This window comes from Symphalangus syndactylus, chromosome 6, assembly GCF_028878055.3.
Source record: "Symphalangus syndactylus isolate Jambi chromosome 6, NHGRI_mSymSyn1-v2.1_pri, whole genome shotgun sequence".
Lineage (NCBI taxonomy): Eukaryota > Metazoa > Chordata > Mammalia > Primates > Hylobatidae > Symphalangus > Symphalangus syndactylus.
In genome coordinates this window covers 52,137,323-52,156,269 of record NC_072428.2, presented here as the reverse complement: position 1 = coordinate 52,156,269, position 18,947 = coordinate 52,137,323, and the positions used below count along the sequence as shown (strand labels likewise).

Genomic DNA, 18,947 nt, shown 5'->3' with positions numbered 1-18,947 from the left:
GAAAGGGAAAGTTAAGGCTGGGCCAGCTCTGTTGCCTGAAAGCCTGGTGTTCAGGTGTGCCTATTCCAACAACCGTGAGAACCCTAGTCCCACCCTTCCCTTAGGTAGTCTTGTCTCTTTGCTGTGCGCATTTGAAATATCCAGGCAGTTCCTTAGATGGAATCCTATTTACCGCTAGGATGTTAATGGCCTTTTCTTGACATAGACATGATATAATTCCTGGGACCACTTGTTGACTTATTCTGTTTCTTCTGACTGATGAGGGTGGGAATTCCATGCTACAGGTTTTTTTTTTTTTTTTTTTTCCTGAGTCTGCTTGCTAGGAAAACCATGCTACTTTTGATCTGTCATGGTTTTTCCTATGCAGCTGTAAAGGCTTATCAGGCAGCAGGAGCCCTGGTATACTTTTGCAGTAGAAAAGAACACTTTTATGTTTTGTTTTGTTTTTTGATCTGTCATCCAAGCTGGAATGCAGTAGTGTGATCACGGCTCACTACAGCCTCAAACTCCTGGGTTCAATTGATCCTCCTGCCTCAGCCTCCCAGTAGCTGGGACTAAACACAAGAGCCACTGGGCCTGGCTAACGTTTTTTTTCTTTCTATTTTTAATTTCTTGTACAGACACTGTCTCTCTGTGTTGTGCAGGGATCCCTCCCAAAGTGCTGGGATTACAGGTGTGAGCCACTGTACCCATCAAGGAACTCTATTAAAATCCAGTCATTTTACATAAGGCTTAGAAGATCACTTCTCTTTTCCCATTTCTCTCACCCTTTGGCTGTGATCTGCCCAAAGCTGTGACCTGCAGAGTGGGGAGAGTTTATAGATGGTTGTTTCTGAGCATAAGCAAGTTCAAATGAGGGAATGGCTCAGTGGGCACCTGCTGATACAAGTCAGAAAAGGAAATATAGGTCATGGTGGCTAGGGAGTTTCATAGATGGATCCAGAAGCTGGTTTTGGTGGTAGACCCTTTAATGGGCAATACCCTTTTAAGTTCCAGATGTTCCAAGGGGTCTGGTTTCCAAATGAGGCCAGGGTTGCCCATGTGTAAGTAGGATACCTGGCTGTTGCTTTCTAGATAGATTCTTCTTGCCTATTAATCCTGTGTCTCCGTAGAGAGTCTCCTTGACCTTTGACACCTGGCTGAAAGCTTGGTTCTCATTGGGCTATGAAGGGAAAAACTAGTGGGCAAATGTAGATTGAACCGTGAAGTAGACCTAATTATCATCTCTTGCTGTCCCTGTGACATTTCTATTTATAACTGATAATATGTCTTTTTTCACTCCAAAATATGAGTGCCTGACATAAAATGAATATTTTTTGGAGAGTGGGTGTTCTATATTTTAGATATAAGCTAAAGGGATGAAATTTTGAATGTAGACATTGGCTGGCTATTAGGAAGGTTTTTTTTTTTTGTTGTTTTGTTTTGTTTTTTTTTTGCCTGAAGTAAAAGGCATTGTAGCCTTCCTCAGGACCACCCCATGACTTGAGCTTTTGGAGACAATTCTTCACACAACATATATTTCAGAGGCCTGGCTATGCTGATTATACCACTTAGGCCTACTCTTGCTCATTTTAGAAACTGGTTTCTGTTGTCACAATAATAGTGAATTCCAGGGAGGAAAGTCTCAGAGAGACCTTAGGTGCTGTGAATGCCTAAGGTTTGTGGAAACCTGGAGGTTCTAGCACTGTTGTTGTGGTAGGTTTTCCCCTTGGATCTACCTGGGGTTTTGTCTTTGACTCAGTCAGGAACTTGTTTTTGCAAAGAGGTGCTACGTATAGACTGGGATCTGCAAAAGAGTTTGGAGAGAAACTTTCTATGCAACTAGGAACTCTTGCATCCTTTCCAGCCTCTCTGTATCCCCAGAACACAGGAGGAGTTTTACTTGCTCTTAAAACTACTACTTTTAAAAATCAGATTCAACATACCCAGTCAATTTGTGTGTTCTCTACAGTTTGTATTTTACAATTACACAGCTGTTTTTCCAACAGAGTCTCACAATAGCCCTGTTACAATGCAGGGCAGGTGGTATTGTCCCCATTTTCATGGGTGAAGAAACCTGGTCCTGTGCTTGGTCTTTCTTATAGGCAGGTCTTCTGATGCTTAAGTCTTGGATTGCTTCCATCTTCTCAGGTCCTGCCCTGTTAAAGGAGTGCTAGGCAGGGCCGGAGAATGTTGCTTTCCTTCTGACAATTAGGCAGGCCTTGGTGACTCTGTAGCTGAGAGCCAAGTAAAGGGCTGCACTTTTTTTCTGCTCTGGAGAGTCTTTTGCAGGGGCCCAGAGAATTTGATTTTTTCTCTTTTGGATGTATATATACCCATCTGTCTCTTTTTAGTTAGTTAAAATATTTGATCCTAAGAATGATTTAGTTAAAATGCTTATGGCTTTAGCATGCATACAATAAACACTATGAAAGCCTGATCCTGCAGTGAAGGCAGGTGCTCTGCAAGGAAGATCTCTCATTGGGCCGTGGAGAGGCCATTCCTGTCACCCTTTGGCTCTTTAATACCTGTACACCCAGCCATGCTAAGTCACTTTCTCAGTAAAGATCCGTGCCTGCCTGTGCTACTCTGGGGCTTGCGTTTCTGAAGTTGGCCTGATACGGATGCTTGGAACCATCCTTAGACTCTAGAAAACAACAATGGTTTCTGTAGAATGTGCATGAGGGACCTCAGGTGGAATCTGGAGTTATGGCTGCCAGTGTTGGAGGTATTGAGGGCCTCTAATCAGGAACTGTGGTTTAGTTCAGTGTAGCTAGGACAGGGCCTTGGAGGATAGGCATCTAGGCAGTGTGCAGAGTGCAGGCTGGCTTCTCAATCAACCTCTGTTGGAGTGGCAGGCCAGAACCCTGCCTCCTACCCCTAGCTAGTTGCTGCTGCCTCCAAGGCTATAAATGGCCTGGCCATCTTGGTAGCTATGCTAATTTTAGCTGAGGGTGGCTCCCGGAACTGGGCTGGGACCAAGAGCAGGTAGGTGGGGCTTGGCTGAAGCTAATACTGGGGCCTGGGGAGAGGGACACACTAAGCCTGGGGTAGCCAGGATATAATCTGCTCCCAGGCCTCAGCTTTGACAATCACCCTTAGCTAGGTTAATTGATTCAGCAAACATTGAACAATGCCAGCTCATGTGGTATTTATTAAACAAGTATTAATATTTGAGTGCTTTCTGTGGGCCAGGTCATATGTTCCTGTGGGGATTTAAGGATGAACAAAACAGACATGTTCCTTCCCTCACAGAAGTTACAGTCTTGTTGATGAGACAGATAATAAACACATACATAAATATATTATCTTGTGGAAAGTGGCATGGAAGAAATAAACAGGATGCTATCATGGAGAATGAGAGGGGAACAGAGATCTAGTTAAAGCCTGAACCTAATTGTAGTACAGATTAATACAATAACATCAATGATAATAATAGCAACTAACTTTTTTAGAGCTTACTATATGTCAGGCACTATTTAAACATTTTGTTTTATTAAATTCTTATTGCCACCCTGTGTTATATTGTCCCCATTTTATAGATGAGAAAATTAAATCATAGAGAGGTTAAATAACTTGCCCATGTTTACTCAGATAATAAGGAAGCCAGAGTTTGAATCCAGGTAGTCTGATTCTTCTCTCTACCTCTACTTTAGCCAGTCTCAAAACTCTGTGATAAATCTGCAATAGAGGTATTGTATATACATGCAGAAAGCTGTGGGAAGCCCAGAGGAGTAAGTGACTAAACCTGCCTGGGAGAGCTGGGGGAGGCCTTACAGTTTCTTTGTAATTTTTCTCAGATCTTGAGATGAAAAGCGGCTGCCTAATTCAAAGGTTAAGAGATAGAAACATCAGTTAGTTCATCCCACCTATTTTTACATATGAGGAAACTGGCATCCAGAGAGGCATTAGAGGTTTCATGGTGGGTTAGTAGTAGAACTAGACTAGGAAATTTGAATCAGGGACCTTAACTTAAATCAGTTTTTCAATTTATAAGTCAAAATAATGGGTGCTCACTGCTTGCTTTTCACTATGGAAGGAATTTAGGGCTACTGAAGAAGTCTGTGCTTTTGTAGGGTCACATATATTTAGGGAATATTAAATACAACATAATATACAGGCTTAATGATGTGCAAAATCAGGCAGTATAGACATTGTAGGCTAAGGGTTAAAAGAGATCTGTGTGGGCTGGGCTAGACTAGGTGGCTGCAGAGGGCTTCCTGGAAAGGAGGGGTTGGGTGGAGGCAGAAGAGAACAGGAGAGAGTAGTCTGACTTGGGGAGGTTGGAGGAAAGGGGGCATTGTAAATATCTGGTTTCACTGTTTGGTAGCTGGATGATAATTAGGCAGAGTTGCTTCATTGTTGGTTAGCTACGTCACATGAGCGCCCATGGTAGGAAGATTGCAGTCATGTGTGATCTAGTAGTGGTTCTATTTTTTTTTTTTTTTTTTTTTTTTGAGACGGAGTCTCGCTCTGTCGCCCAGGCTGGAGTGCAGTGGCCCGATCTCAGCTCACTGCAAGCTCCACCTCCCAGGTTCATGCCATTCTCCTGCCTCAGCCTCCCAAGTAGCTGGGACTACAGGCGCCCGCCACCACGCCTGGCTAATTGTTTTGTATTTTTAATAGAGACAGGGTTTCACCTTGTTAGCCAGGATGGTCTTGATCTCCTGACCTCGTGATCTGCCCACCTCGGCCTCCCAAAGTGCTGGGATTACAGGCGTGAGCCACTGCGCCTGGCCTCTATTTTTTTTTACCATAATTTAGAAGTAATGATGAGTGTAAATAATACTTTGAGATATCTGTAGCAATGTAATGTGATATGAAAACATCTGTTGATTTCTATTGATGACAAAATCACAGGTATTGCTAATATTATTGTGGTTGGTTGCTCTATATGTAATTGAAGGAAATGCTAACTTTCAGTAAGGGAATATTGAAAACAAAGATGTAATTTCATTCCCATCCAAATTCACAGGCCTCCTGAATTATATCTATGGGCCCCTTAGGGATATGGGGCCTTCATGTTAAGAACAGCTCTTTGGCAAGGAAGTGATGAGATCTTGTGGAGGGGAGTAGTTTCCTAGGTCTCTACAGGACTTGGGTTTCAGCCCTAAGGGGCCCCTCTAATTTCCTGCTGGGTAGCCTTTGATATACATTGCTGAGTGGCTTTGTGGGCATGCTGTGGGAAATGATTCTTTAGGAAACTCAGCAGGTCTGGTTGTTGTCAGGCTTTTAGGGAGAAAAAAAGAGACCAAATTGGGCCTCCAGAGCTTTGTTCTTGATGTTATTGTTACTGTTGTTAAAAAAACATGAAATATTAAGATATACAACAAAGTATAAATAATAATACATTGAATACCCTCAAATGACTTTGAAAAAAATTGTGGACTAAAAGCAGGAAATAATCCCAAGACCTTGTCTTACCCTAAATTCCCCCTAAAAAGTAAGACCTAGGATAGGAACTTGCAGAGAGTTTATTTCAGAGAAGTGACTTCAAGAAATGAGGGGTGGGAGTTGTGAAGAATGAAACAGGGAATGGACAGGTGTACTATGGAGCTAACACCACTGTGAGCATCTGAGGCTCAGTGTCATTTAGAGACCCTCTGAGAAGCCTTGTAGAATGCTGTGTAGAATTGCATTCTACAGCAGCATGATTTATAATCCTCTGGGTATATACCCAGTAATAGGATGGCTGGGTCAAATGGTATTTCTATTTCTAGATCCCTGAGGAATCGCCACACTGACTTCCACAATGGTTGAACTAGTTTACAGTCCCACCAACAGTGTAAAAGTGTTCCTATTTCTCCACATCCTCTCCAGCGCCTGTTGTTTCCTGACTTTTTAATGATCGCCATTCTAACTGGTGTGAGATGGTATCTCATTGTGGTTTTTGATTTGCATTTCTCTGATGGCCAGTGATGATGAGCATTTTTTCATGTGTTTTTTGGCTGCATAAATTTCTTCTTTTGAGAAGTGTCTGTTCATATCCTTTGCCCACTTTTTGACAGGGTTGTTTGTTTTTTTCTTGTAAATTTGTTTGAGTTCATTGTAGATTCTGGATATTAGCCCTTTGTCAGATGAGTAGGTTGCGAAAATTTTCTCCCATTTTGTAGGTTGCCTGTTCACTCTGATGGTAGTTTCTTTTACTGTACAGAAGCTCTTTAGTTTAATTAGATCCCATTTGTCAAATTTGGCTTTTGTTGCCATTGCTTTTGGTGTTTTAGACATGAAGTCCTTGCCCATGCCTGTGTCCTGAATGGTATTGCCTAGGTTTTCTTCTAGGGTTTTTATGGTTTTAGGTCTAACATGTAAGTCTTTAATCCATCTTGAATTAATTTTTGTATAAGGTGTAAGGAAGGGATCCAGTTTCATCTTTCTACATATGGCTAGCCAGTTTTCCCAGCACCATTTATTAAATAGGGAATCCTTTCCCCATTGCTTGTTTTTTTCAGGTTTGTCAAAGATCAGATGGTTGTAGATATGCAGCATTATTTCTGAGGGCTCTGTTCTGTTCCATTGATCTATATCTCTGTTGTGGTACCAGTACCATGCTGTTTTGGTTACTGTAGCCTTGTAGTATAGTTTGAAGTCAGGTAGCGTGATGCCTCTGGCTTTGTTCTTTTGGCTTAGGATTGACTTGGCAATGTGAGCTCTATAAATCATGCTGCTATAAAGACACATGCACACGTATGTTTATTGCAGCACTATTCACAATAGCAAAGACTTGGAACCAACCCAAATGTCCAACAACGATAGACTGGATTAAGAAAATGTGGCACCTATACACAATAGAATACTATGCAGCCATAAAAATGATGAGTTCATGTCCTTTGTTGGGACATGGATGAAACTGGAAACCATCATTCTCAGCAAACTATCGCAAGGACAAAAAACCAAACACTGCGTGTTCTCACTCATAGGTGGGAATTAAACAATGAGAACACATGGACACAGGAAGGGGAACATCACACTCCAGGGACTATTGTGGGGTGGGGGGAGGGGTACATATGTAGCAAACCAGCACATTGTGTACATGTACCCTAAAACTTAAAGTATAATAATAATAAAATTAAAAAAAAATAATTGCATTCTACAGGTGATAGAGGAGGGGAGTATTTATCCACCACCTCACCTTCACTCACCAAGGGTTATCCCAGGAGGTGCTACCTCTTCTGTACTCCAGAGTTGCATATGCATCAGAATGACCGAGCAGGTTCCTTTAAGTACTGCATATTGGCCATCACACCCGGCTAATTTTTTGTATTTTTAGTAGAGGCAGGGTTTCACTGTGTTAGCCAGGATGGTCTCGATCTCCTGACCTTGTGATCTGTCCGCCTAGGCCTCCCAAAGTGCTGGGATCACAGATGTGAGCCACCGTGCCCAGCCAAGTAGTCCCCTCTTATCTGTGGTTTCAGTTACCTGAGGTCAACTGAGGTCTGGGGGTAAAAAAAGTATATATGTGTGTATAAGATACATACTTATACATATATATTTATAAGTACACACACACACACACACACACACACACACATATATATATATTTTTTGAGGTAGAGTTTCACTTTTGTCACCCAGGCTGGAGTGCAATGGCGCCATCTCGGCTCACTGCAAACTCCGCCTTCTGGGTTTAAGCAATTCTTCTGTCTCAGCCTCCCGAGTAGCTGGGATTACAGGCGCCCACCACCACGCCTGGCTAATTTTTGTATTTGTTAGTAGAAACAGAGTTTCACCATGTTGGCCAGGCTGGTCCTGAACTCCTGACCTCAGATAATCCACCTGCCTCGGCCTCCCAAAGTGCTGGGATTACAGGCATGAGCCACCACGCCTGGCCACACACGTATATATTTGAGACAATGCGTGTGTGTGTCTGTGTGTGTGTGTGTATGTATTTGAGACAGGGTCTCACTCTGTCACCTAGGCTGGATTGCAGTGGTGTGATCATGGCTCACTGTTGCCTCGACCTTCCTGGACTCAGGTGATCCTCCCACCTCAGCCTCCCAAGTAGCTGGGACTGCAGGCATGTGCCACCATGCCTGGCTACTTTTTCAATTTTTTTGAAGAGACGAGGTTTTTCTGTGTTGCCCAGGCTGGTCTTGAACTGTTGGACTGAAGGGATCTTCCCAGCTTAGCTTCCCAAAGTGCTGGGATTACAGGCATGAGCCACTGTGCCCAGCCAAATCTGAAAATATTAAGTGGAAAATTCCAGAAATAATTCATAAGTTTTAAATTACACACCATTCTGAGTAGCATGATGAAATCTCATGCTGTCCTGCTCCGTCCTGCCCAGGATGTTAATCAACCCCTTTCTCCAGCGTATTCATGTACCATAGGCTACCTGTGCTTTAGTCACATAGTAGCCATCTTAGGGATCAGATCAACTGTCTTGGTGTCGCAGTGCTTGTGTTCAAGTAATCCTTATTTTACTTCATAATGGCCCCAAAGTGCAAGAGTGATTACTGACATATCGTTACAATTATTCTACTTTGTATTAATAGTTATTGTTGTTAATATCTTACTAATTTATAAGTTAAACTTTATCATAGGTATGTATGTGTAGGAAAACACATAGTAGGTATAGGTTTGGTGCTATCCACTGGGAGTCTTAGCATGTATCCCCTGAGAATAAAGGAGGACTACTGTAGTTTCATTGTCTTAACTTCAGCTATACCCAGCCATCATGCATAACTCTGGTGTGGCCAAACTAGGCTTTTATTCAAGGCTTACTGTAGGCCATGGGGAGACTGTTAATAAAGTCTGGGTGCTAATATTTGACCTTAGCTCCAGCTGTACTCTCTTATTGAGTATAACCACCTCCCTAGCTTCACCTGCAGTCTTGAAATGGCTGAGCAAATGGGCCTGGTCCCCACTGTATTGGTTACTTATTGGTGTATAACAAATTATGCCAAAACAGAGAGGGTTAAAATAATAAGCATTTATTATCTCATAGATTCTGTGCATCAGGAGTCTGGATATAGCTTGACTGGGTACCTCTGGCTCACAGTCTCTCATGAGATTGCAGTCAAACTGTTGGCTGGGGCTGAAGACTCTATTTGGGGGGAGAGTGTTTGCTTTTAAGCTGATTTACATGGTTGTTGGCAGGCCTTTGTTCCTTGCCATATGGGCCTCTACACTGGGCTATACTGGACATGATGATTGATTTCCCCTAGAACAAGTGGTCCAAGAGAGCGCAAGAGTGCCTAAGATGGATACCTCCATCTTTTTATCATCTAATCTTGGAACTGATAGGCCATCACTTCTTCTATATTGTGTTTGTTAGTAAGTCCAGCCCATCCTCAAGGTGAGGGAATTACATAAGGGCATGAACACTAGGAGGGCAAGGACTGCTAGGGATCATCTTAAAGGATGCCTCTGACATTGCCCAAGGGCCATGCTCTGGGGAACAATCGCTTCTAGGTTCTGTGGCCTTTTAGTTTTTCTTTGACTTCCTGTGCTTACGACCTAGAGTCTTGTGGAGTCTTTTTATACTCCCTTTTATATTGTGTCTCTTGGTTCATGCATTACTTCATTGCTTTGACATGACCTATCCTTTTTCCTTCTCCCTGGACTCCTGGGCTCCAATTAGAAACTAGCTTTTTATCCTAGGCTGTAGTCCTGCCTCCCAACTTTTTTTGTTTGATACCTTTTATTCTGGAGCCCATTGTACAGCCACTGACTTTGGAGCCTTTACTACTCCAACTTGGCTTCTGAGAGTTATATTTGTAGATGGCATTGAATTGGGACTCACAATGACAGATGAAAAACTTTATTCTGACTTTTTGGCCATTGGTGTTAGGTGCTAGGACTGAAATCCTAGTATGTGAAAGCTGGAAGGGGTTTTAGAGACCATCTCTCCCAAACTTCTTATTTACATATCAGAAGAACAAACTTACCCAAGGTTTTGGTAAGCCAGGGCTAGAATATAATTTTCTCTGATTCTCATTCATATGTTGTTCTCACTCTGTTGTGGAGCCTGTCTACCCTAATGGAGCCTGTTTGGGTTGTTAGGAGGTCTGGTACCTATACAGAGGAGAACCAGGAAGCAGTTCACAATGTTATATTATGTTCATAGAAACTGGTCTGGGTAGAATTAGGGATATACAAAGTCAAATGTCAAGTGCTGCTTTTTTGGACCTATCCAGCTAGAGAGCTTTTATATTAGGCACAGAAAAAGAAGCCCAGCAATATCTGTTTCATATGGTGCCTAATATATGCACCCTATACCACTCTCTTGACAATATCTGTTCAGAGCAATGAGGAATCTGTTTGTTGGGATGTACAGAATAGGCATCTGAAGGAGATGGGTCAGAGCCTTATGTTGTACGTCTCACCACTGAGCCGTTCAGCTGGCTCCGTTATGGATTTGGGGCCTCCACAGGAAGGGTAAATGTATTAAAAACTTTGTGGGGTTACTTGTGGCCACCTGGAAAGTGCCAAGGGGAAGTTCTCTGGGCACTGAGAATTTGACAAGTTTGCCTATGTTGACACAACTTGCTAGAGCAGGCGAGACTTGAAGAGGGATGGCTGTGGTCCTGTCATGTTTATCAGAGTGGAGCAGCTTTCTTTTGTGTGAGAAGTCATGCAAGAAAAATCCGGAAATGAGCCAACAGCACTTACACGTTTGTTTTCTGCTGGGGAGCATGGAATAGAGAAGGTGCGGGTTCTAAAATTTCTCTATGGGTGGTGGTTGCTTTCCTGATGCAGAGTTCCAGCCCCAGACCACTTTACTCACTTCATCTCCCTCTGTTCCCCTTGCTGCATTCTTGGCAAGCTGGGCTTTTTTCTTTGTTCTGATCTGCAGAACAAACTTTTATTTATACTGCTTCACTTTTGTTTCTACTTATGTCATTTAACTTCCTTCAGAATGTCTTTCTTTATTACCTGTCCTTCTTTATTCCTACTTCCAGTCCTCTACGAAGTCTTTCCTGACACTAATGCTAGCTGTGAGATACTGCTGACCTCTGAACAAACTCTGGTAGCACTTACTATCTGCAGTGCTCTCTATGCACTTCACACACTGCTTATGCCACTTACAACAAGAGGCAGCTTGCTATGTCTTTTTTTTTTTTTTTTTTGAGAGTCTTGCTCTGTCCCCTGGCTGGAGTGCAGTGGCATAATCTTGGCTCACTGCAACTTCCGCCTCCTGGGTTCCGGTGATTCTCCTGCATCAGCCTCCTGAGTAGCTGGGATTACAGGTGCGTGCCACCATGCCCAGCTAATTTTTGTATTTTTAGTAGAGACGGGGTTTTACCATGTTGATCAGGCTGGTCTTGAACTCCTGACCTTGCGATCCGCCTGCCTCGGCCTCTCAAGATAACGTCTTTTACAGCAAGCTAGTACCTAAGAGCACTGGGCATTGGTTTGAGTTCTTGCTGACAGTATGACAGTATGATCCAAACTCTCAAACGACAGTTTCCTCACTTGAAAAATGGAGTTATAAGCACCATAAGAGAGGGTAAAGAAAGAAAGAAAAGTAAAAAAGAAATTAAAACTGTGTTTTATTTATTATTATTATTATTATTTGCATATTTCCTTGTCTCTTAAGGGCAAGAGCCATGTCTGGTTTGTTGGCTGTAGTACATATCCTCAGTACCTATGAGAGTGCTGGTCAGAGAGTATGTGCCCAGTAGATATTTGTTGAATAAATGAATGAAAAACAATGAATTGATCTTTGGATTGAGTAGGTGGGGAGGGAGAATACCAAGTACTTGACATCAGTTCCTATAAAACTGTTAGACAAGCGTGCCCTGGGATTGGGATAGAATTCACATGGTGAGTTTTCTGAGGAGTTCTGTAGGGATTATTTTTCTGCCTGACCTAGTACTTCATCCCTATTTACTAAGCACCTACTGAAGCTGTGCTCAGTGACAGTTATCAGTCATACTGAGGGATGGTTTGGCTATTGACTTTTGTTGGCAGTTTTTGTTTGCCACAGCAATGACTACCCTGAGCAAGTGGCTGCAGTAGGAGTGGAGAACTGTGCTTGAAGAGGACATGAAACCTGTAGGCAAGGCCTCCTTGGGTCTTCCTGCTCCCTCTCTTTGGTTCCATGGCCCACATGGGTTTACCTCAGGTCAAATTTGAGGCAGCTGAATGAACAGAATGAACTTTCACTACTTTGCTGAGACTAGCTTGTGGAACGGAGGAGGAAACCTTTCATGGGTCCCAGTCCTGGGCTTGTTGTGCAGCAGAGAGATAGGAGAGTCCTGTGAATATTGCTGGCTTTTTATTTTATTATTATTATTTTTTGAGACGGAGTCTCGCTCTCTCACCCAGGCTGGAGTGCAGTGGCGCGATCTCGGCTCACTGCAAGCTCCGCCTCCCGGGTTCACGCCATTCTCCTGCCTCAGCCTCTCCGAGTAGCTGGGACTACAGGCGCCCGCCACCACGCCCGGCTAATTTTTTGTATTTTTAGTAGAGACAGGGTTTCACCGTGGTCTGGATCTCCTGACCTCGTGATCCGCCCGCCTCGGCCTCCCAGAGTGCTGGGATTACAAGCGTGAGCCACGCGCCCGGCCTGCTGGCTTTTTAAATGTTATCTCTGATGCTGAGAACTCCAGCCTGAGCAGGCATCACATCAGCTTTCCTTGAAGACGTTGGGGAGGGGCCTCTTGGGAGACGTGATGGAGGAGACAAAAGAATAAAAGCAATTGTGCTGTCAGCACGGCCCAGTGAGGGCTGATCTGACCCTTTCCTCTGTTGGCCATATACACAGAGCTCCTGGCTGCCTTGTGTTGATCTCTGGCCTAGGTAATGACCAGAAATCTCACTGGCAGGCAGGCAGGCAAGCAGGCAGGCTTTCAAATCTCATGTGCCTCTAATTTTCTCAGTGTGATTCAGTAGCTCTGCTCCTGTTTGGCCTCTCTGGGTTATCTCAGGCCTCTCAGGAAGCTCTCAGAACTCTCGTCACTACAGTGTATGTTCGAACAAATGTGTCTGTGCTTGCCAAGTTCCCAGAGCTGGCTTCTGAAATACAGCAGCCAGGGGAGATGGGTGGCCTTCAGGTGTAACACACACACACACACACAGGTTAGAAAGCAGTGTGTGTCTGTGTGTGTATTTGTTGCTGGGTGGTCGAATTTGTGGAGGTCTTGTTTTAAGAAACTTGCTGACAAGAGCAAAGGTCACTGGAACTCACACTTCGTATCTCTGAAGAGATAAATATGTAATTAAGACAACTGAAATAACTTCAATGGTAAGAATGATGATGACAGCTACTATTTATTGAGCACCTTTGTAGGTGTTTTACATCTGCAAAACAACCCTTAAAGGTGGATATTGCTCTTATTTTACTGATGAAGAAATCGTAACTCTGAGAACTTAAGATCATTTTCCCAAGGTGATGGAGCCAGGATTTGAAATTAGCTTTATCTGATCCCAAGACCAAAATTGTTTCTATGTTTGTTTAATAACTTGGTGTGGGGTGGGGTGGGGGGGAAGAAACAGCTATCTGAGTTTAGAATTTAGGTGGAGATAGGCATTTTGATTAAAAATTATACAATTTATAGGACTGTTAAGTGGTGTTAGTTTATTCTATCACCCAAGTGGCCTGGGAAACTAGGATTAGAGGTGGGATGGGAGATGGAAAGAGAGGCTGTATTTTACTTATGAATTCTGAATAGGTAGTACCTAGCTACAGAGTGATGTATATTCAGTTTATATTTTCCAAAACTATCACCCTGGTTGAACTGTTCTGAATTTAAGCCTTGTGGTAGGGGCTGTGTCTTTGTAGTGTTCTTTATCTCTTTAGTCAACATTTAGCATGTTTATTATATGTTATAAGACAATCCCTGCTCAGTAGAAGGACTCAATATAGCAGGAGAATTAAGATGTATGCTCACATTTTATATTATAATAAGAGCTTCTATTTATTGAGTACCTATTCTTTTCTTTTTTTTTTTTTTTGACGGAGTCTCGCTCTGTCGCCCAGGCTGGAGTGCAGTGGCGCGATCTTGGCTCACTGCAAGCCCCGCCTCCTGGGTTCACACCATTCTCCTGCCTCAGCCTCCTGAGTAGCTGGGACTACAGGCGCCAGCCACCATGCTTGGTTAATTTTTTGTATTTTTAGTAGAGACGGGTTTTCACCATGTTAGCCAGAATGGTCTCGATCTCCTGACCTCGTGATCCGCCCGCCTCCACCTCCCAAAGTGCTAGGTTTATAGGCGTGAGCCACCGCTCCTGGCCTGAGTACCTATTCTTCATCAGGACTGGGCTAGGTACTTTCACATGCATTATTTTAGTTAATCCTCACATCGGGTCTCTCACTTTATAGCTTATTGTACAAGGCAATCTTGGTTCAGTGCCCTGTGATTGATACTGATAATCTTGTTGGCAGTTGTGATCCTCTCTGCTGAGGGAGATCAGAGAAGCTTTGTAGAGGAGGTAGCAGCTTAGTGGGTCTTCAGATACTTCAGGTAGAAATATAAGGGAATTTGAGGGAAGTATTCCAGTCATAGGAAATGTTATGAGTAAAGGTCTGGAGTGGGGAAAAGTAAAGAATCTTTGGGGGGCAGTAGTTTAGATTGGCTGGAGAGTGGTAGCTGTGCCGGAGAGTACCATAAAAAGATCAAGGAAAGACCAAGGAGGGCCTAAATTGTCAGGCTGCTTGATTCCATGGGGAATAAATAGTCCTTGCAGGTTTTGACAAGAGGAGAGACATGACCTGAGTTTTGCTGTAGCAAGGTTAATCTCACAGAATATGCACAGTACATTGGTAAAGGTGAGATTGGAGGCAATGAGCCTAGATAGGAGACTTTGCAACTGTTCATGAGCATGAGACATTGTGGAGGTAAAATCAGGACTCAGAGTTTAAATGTAGGAAGGGAAGGAAAGAAAAAAAGAGTCAAAGATACACCAGTGATTTGAGTATGGGTCATGAAGAGACTGGTGGTGCCATTAACAGAAAATATATGGCAGTCAGAAGGAGGGTCGGTGCTAAGGGATGATTAGTGGTGGAGTAGCTGAACTTATTTGAAGTGCTGGGCAAGGGGCTACACTCCACAGGACTTCAGGAACCAAATAATTCTTTCTACGCTTATTTCACATTGCTACATTTTACAAATGAGTTTTCTGGGGTCCAAAGAAATGAAATGATTTCCCTAAAGTCATACAGTAACTCCATGGTGGAATCTAAGTCTGAGAACCCAAGTCTGTTTGCTTTTTAGCTATTAAACTTCCTAACAAAGCTGAGCCTTGACTCTAGGAAAATCAGAGAGAGTCTTGGAGACAGACAAACCTGACTTCAATTCCAGATCTTGCCATTTTTCTGTTTGTGAGATCTTAACAAGATTTCTTTTCCTCTCTGAGCCTTATATTCCCTTTTGTCCACATTTGCAAAAAAGGGAATATTAATTTTTACCTCATGGAGGCATTGGAAGTAAAGATGCTTTCTATAATACTCTTTTTACTTTTTTTTGGTTTTGTTCTGAGACAGGGTCTCATTCTGTTGCCCACACTGGAGTGCAGTGGCACCATCACAGCCCACTACAGCCTCCACCTCCCGGGCTCAGGCGATCCTCCCATCTCGGCCCAACAAGTAGCTGGTACTACAGGTGTGTACCACCATGCCTAGCTAGTTTTTATATTTTTTGTAGAGATGGGGGTCTCACCATGTTGCCCAGGCTGGTCTGGAACTCCTGAGCTCAAGCAATCCACCCACCTCAGCCTCCCAAAGTGCTGGGATTATAGGCATCAGCCACTGCGCCTGGCTACAGCTCCGATTTTCTAGTGGGATATGGAGTGGCTGACAGAACACTGAGTGACCATGTCCGATCAGCTACTCTTTTTTTTTTTTTTGAGATGGAGTCTTGCTGTGTCGCCAGGCTGGAGTGCAGTGATGCGATCTTGGCTCACTGCAACCTCTGCCTCCTGGGTTCAAGTGATTCTCCCACCTCAGCCTCCCAAGTAGCTGGGATTACAGGTGCCCGCCACCACTCCCAACTAATTTTTGTATTTTTAGTAGAGATGGGGTTTCACCATGTTAGCTAGGATGGTATCTCTTGACCTCATGATCTGCTTGCTTCGGCCTCCCAAAGTGTTGGGATTACAGGCGTGAGCCACAAGGCCCGGCCTCCTATCAGCTACTCTTGACCAGAGAGAAGATGATTAATATCCCTTTCCCTCAGGGTCTTCTGCCAACCTTCATGTGGGCTCAAAGTGGAGGCAAAATGATAGCTGAATTTAGGCTATGCTCGGTGGGAACTTCCTCTAGACTAGGGTAAGTCCTGGCTTGGGACAGAGAAACTAGGGTGGACTTGCTGATCAGAGTGCTTGGAGTCCTTATCTGGTCATCTCTTTGGTTTAGTACACAAGTTCCTAAGTTCTCCTCAGGGGAAGTAAGCTGCTCTAGTGGGGGTATTGTTAGGTAGTAGGGCTGTGGTTATGTCAGCTCTGTGTCATGGGGGCAGGCCTGAAACTAGCTGTTTTGTCCAATATCTAGTCACATACTCTGAGTGAGTGGAGGAGGAATACAAGATTTTCTAATTTTAAAAAACAACTGCGTACTATTTTGTAGCTTCTGTCTTAATGCCTTTTCTTTCCATTGTTTTCTTGAAACTTTTTTCATTTTCTTCCCTCTTCCTAAGTTGGTTCTCTTGAGTGTTCACAGCTTTCTTTATGGAAAATCTGGTTTAATAAAAAGACCATGAGACTAAGAATTAGGTAGGCTTAGTTTAGCCTGGGTTCTGATACTCTTGACTTTTCTGGGCTTAAATTTCCTCATCCCAGGTATTGTGGGGATAACAGAACCTATCTTACAGGGTTGATATGTGCAGATCTTATGAAATAATGTGATAGGCATTTATTCGTACACAAATTTGAGTAATTTATCGTTACTGTATTGGTTTTTCTCCTCTGAATTGTCTGATGATCTATTCTTTGCAATTCTTTGGTTTATCCTCTCTCTTTAGTACCCTGTTCTCCTAGGTTCTCACTCTTCCTTATAATCTTGTTTTCTAACTCTCTTTTTTTTGAAACAGCGTCTACCTCTGTCGCCCAGGCTGAAGCGCAGTGGTGTGATCTCGGCCCATTGCAACCTCCGCCTCCTGGGTTCAAGCGATTCCTGGACCTCAGCCTCCCGAGTAGCTGGGACTATAGGCGTGTGCCACCATGCCTGGCTAAGTTTTGTATTTTTAGTAGAGACAGGGTTTCACCATGTTGGCCAGGCTCATCTTGAACTCCTGACCTCAGGTGGTCTGCCCGCCTTGGCCTCCCAAAGTGCTGGGATTACAGACGTGATCCACTGCACCCGGCCTTGTTTTCTAACTCTTAATGACAACAGGAAGTGTGGCTACACTGGCATTACACCAGTTGCAAGGGAGTGGGTCTGAGCTCTTGGGAAATGTAAACGTTCATTGGCTTTTGAGTACAATATGTTGTCATTAACTTGAACAAGTCTCTTTACCTCCATTTTCTTTTTTTTTTTTTTTTTTGAGATGGAGTCTCGCTCTGTTGCCCAGGCTGGAGTGCAGTGGTGCAATCTCGGCTCACTGCAAGCTCCGGCTCCCGGGTTCACGCCATTCTCCTGCCTCAGCCTCCCGAGTAGCTGAGACTATAGGCGCCTGCCACCACGCCCGGCTAATTTTTTGTATTTTTAGTAGAGATGGGGTTTCACCGTGTTAGCCAGGATGGTCTCTATCTCCTGACCTCATGATCCTCCCACCTCAGCCTCCCAAAGTGCTAGGATTACAGGCGTGAGCCACCACGCCCAGCTCTTTAACTCCATTTTCATATCTGCCATCTGGTTTACCATTATAGCTCAATTCTTTTGAGTCTCAAAGTCACTTCCATTTCTGAAAACTCCCCTTTAATGCGCAAGTATTACTGTGTTTATGTTACTCCCACTTTTTTTTTTTTTTGAGACAGAGTCTCACTGTGTTGCCCAGGCAGGAGTGCAGTGGCATGATCATAGTTCACTGTAACCTCCAACTCCTGGGCTTAAGTGATCCTCCTACCTCAGCCTCCGAAGCTGGGACTATACGCAGGTGCCACCACACTCCACTAATTTTTAAAAATTAAAAAACTTGACTGGGTGCAGTGGCTCACGTCTGTAATCCCAGCACTTTGAGAGGCCAACGTGGGTGGATCACCTGAGCTAGGGAGTTCGAGAGCAGCCTGACCAACATGGAGAAACCCCATCTTTACTAAAAATACAAAAAAATTAGCTGAGCGTGGTGATGCATGCCTGTAATCCCAGCTACTGGGGAGGCTGAGGCAGGAGAATTGCTTGAACCTGGGAGGCGGAGGTTGCGGTGAGCCGAGATTGCACCATTGCACTCCAGCCTGGGCAACAAGAGCGAAGCTCCATTTAAAAAAAAAAAAAAAATTAAAAACTTTTTTTTTTTTGTGGAGATGGATTTGTCCAGGCTGGTCTTGAGCTCCTGGCCTGAAGTGATCCTCACAGCTCGGCCTCCCAAAGTGCTAGGATTACAGGTGTGAGCTACTGTGTCTGGCCGTGTATTTACATTACCTCTGAACTGAGGACTAAAACTAGCTTTTTAGTATGGATTAGGTTTGGTATAGCCACTGGGGAATGGATTGCATTCTGGAGTGAGGGGTGGAGCCTGGCAAGAGGGCAGTTCTATTAGCTCAGTTTACCTACGCAGGAAGGGTGTTAGGGCCTCCAGGCATACTCATGCTGCTTCTGTTATAGCTGACACCTAACTGCTCCTCCTGAGCTGAGCTTGTACTCTTAGCCAGAAGTCAGAGCTTGGTGAGGCCTGATTCCCCAAAGAATTCAGTGATGAAAATTAGGGCACTTGAGCATATCTAATTGGCTGAACTGTGTGAAGGGCAGAGGCTTTCCCTGGGGGCTCCTTTTAATCTCATGTGGTTATAGTCTTTTAAGGTTGGACTAATTAAAATGTGTTGACAGTTGGACTCACTACTTTCCTTGCACTAGGTCCTGCTCCGGTCTCCTAGAGTACCAGAAGTTGGCACAGAGCTATTTTTCCTGGGGAGCTGAGGAGTGGGTT

General features: G+C 43.8%; 1 protein-coding gene across 8 annotated transcripts in view; it reads left to right on the top strand.

The window, feature by feature from the left end:
* The window catches only part of STIM1 (stromal interaction molecule 1), a 224,630-nt gene that overhangs the window by 1,191 nt on the left and 204,492 nt on the right, over positions 1–18,947 (top strand). The gene's annotated exons all lie outside the window — the stretch shown is intronic.